This window comes from Pinus tabuliformis, chromosome 3_1, assembly GCF_031772625.1.
Source record: "Pinus tabuliformis cultivar Carrire ecotype Pingquan chromosome 3_1, CPIR1, whole genome shotgun sequence".
Taxonomy (NCBI): Eukaryota; Viridiplantae; Streptophyta; class Pinopsida; order Pinales; family Pinaceae; genus Pinus; species Pinus tabuliformis.
In genome coordinates this window covers 237,487,233-237,489,978 of record NC_142301.1, presented here as the reverse complement: position 1 = coordinate 237,489,978, position 2,746 = coordinate 237,487,233, and positions in this window count along the sequence as shown.

The following is a 2,746-nucleotide window of genomic DNA, read 5'->3' as shown; positions in this document are numbered from 1 at the left end:
TTTTAATTACAAATATCATTATTTTCCATGTGGCGAATAGTCATGTTTGGGTCTTAAAGGGATTGTTTAGACTCAATAACGAAGCTTATTATGTGGCTTGTGGTAATTGAACTTGTTTGTAAATGGTACAATCATTCCTCCTAATTTCCAAAGATAAACCTAGTTGACAAGCCAATTAATTTGGTTGAGTGCACTCTATATTCAAAATAATAATGTTACAAATATTAATAAAATAAACATAATCTCAAGATAGGAGAATTACCTTGAACCAAATCACTTAGTTGAGAAAATATCCCAACCAAACATCAAACTAGGAGATTATCTAGTTGGAGAGAATCTATCAAACAACTTCGCCTCAACAAACTACTAAACAATAGGAAAAAATGCATTCTCTCATAGAGCCTAAAACTCTACCAATAATGATCACACCTCCATATATACAATTAGTAGTTAGACATTGTAACATTCCCCCTTAATGACTACCTATCTTAATCTTTGTATGTTTAGGTATTCATTTATATCTTCTTTGTAGCACACACCACACTAAAGATCTTGTTGTTCAACAAGATCTACCTATGGTCCTACCTGGCACTTACACCATGTACCTTGATCGTGAAAACATCATCAAATTTTCGACATCCATATAAAGAAACAACGATCCACTAGAATGCATGGGTACCTAACTGTTGTAACTTCTAGTCTATTAGGAATTCCTTCACATACATGGTTCATCCAAATTCTTGATGAACTCCCTCTAAATATAAAAGTTCACCTCATGGAGTCTAAAAACAATATTATCCACCCAAGTGTACCCATTTAACACATGACACACACTTTCAAAGTTCTAAAGAATTGTCTAACAAAGGTTGTTAAGTTAATCTAGACAAGAAACATCACATCACAAGGGAGCACATGAAAAAGGGGTATGCATGCATCTTTAGGTCTTACAACGATATGGCCTTTTCATGTTACATAAATACATGCACAACACATTCCAACTTATAAATATTCGAAGTACATCAAAAATTTGAGGGACCAATAGAAAACATCACATGAATTGTAGACTTTCTATAACTATAATGTGTAATGAATTTGCTTTATTTCATACACTTTACCTATATTTGTCCAACATTTCAATTACTATTCCAATATCTAGTGTACATGTAACATTCCTACAAGCACTATTATCTTTGCCACAAATTTTGTAGCCTACTTCCTCATCTCTACCATCTTTGACACTCATGGTCCCCCCTTTGAATCATGCACATTCTTTCTTCTTGTATTTCTCAGTGATAGGTCATATTGATTTATTCTTCTTAAATATTCTATCCTTCATTAAACAATTGTTAGAGCACGACCAATTCAAACAACTTTTCACCCACATATTGAGTTAACTAGGTAAGCTATGTTTCCTTTTACATATCTCAATAAGATTTAACTCACATAATTTCACTTTAATATGCATGGATTAATTCAATATCTATAACTGCAATATTGACATCGCCATCTCAATGATTGTCTTGGATCTTCATACTTTATCTATCATTTGTTAGAGTAGGTAATTCTAACCAAATAACCACACTGACATATTGAATTACCTAGGATCAATATGTATATTCAAAACAATATTACCAGGACATACAATCATTTCCTCCACTCCTACATCAGACCTTCCTCCTTATGTGTAATATTGATGCCCCATCTTCTCAATAAAATTAATAGCTTCATCTAATTTATGAAAAACTATCATCGCTTTGATTAGATCATTATAAGTCCAATAGTCATGACAAATCCATTTCCTTTCACTGCCTATAACAACAAATAAACCTTATCCAACTTCTTCAAATTCAAATAACTAGTATTCAAACAAGTGTAAACAACAATGTCGAGTAGGGAGACAGGTTCATGTTTATAATTACTTCCACTAACTTGTGTCAAGCCCTAGAAACATATTTCTCTTATGTAGCCACTACAAAGTGTTGAGGAGGATAAGGATATGTATGCTCCATACCCATGTGCATACTTACATTTACGAGCTAAACAATATTATCAATAAATTCATTCAAGACTCCATGTACCATGGGGCACCATCTTTTTCATTAGATCAAACATCTTCACATCCTTCCACATCATTCACATTTCAAAATGAAATTTGCTACCAGTAATATGACTTTTAATTTAATGTTTTATTGCTACCACACTTCAACATTTTAAAAAACAAAAAATAAGGTTGCTAAAAGAACATGAAAACAAAAGAGGTCATCCTCTCCTTATTCTTATTGATACTCCCCCTCAAAGAAACATTATAAAAAGGAAGGCAGCTAGCTATATGATGTACCATGATTATGTTTAAAATATACCATATATGACCTTACATTTGTCTCATTTTTTCGACATCATCCTCACAAACTCCTCATAGTTGACATGACCATCTCCCTTAACATTAGCCTCATGAATCATCTCATCAACTTCTTCATCAATTAGTTTTTCTCCCAAGTTGGTCATGCCACAACTTTACTATATATATGAAGCCATTTTGATCCTTGTCAAAAAACCTTGAAGGCCTCTTTCCACTCTTCCTCTGTCAGTGTTTTTCATCTTTTGAGACATGAGATTTAGGAGCTCTAGGAAACCCATTTTCATCGGCATCAAATTCATTGATCATATCCTACAATTGAGATTCAATTGGATTATGTCCCAAAGAGCGTGTAATAGTTCCAAATTCTTTGGTTGTAATGAAGCCATT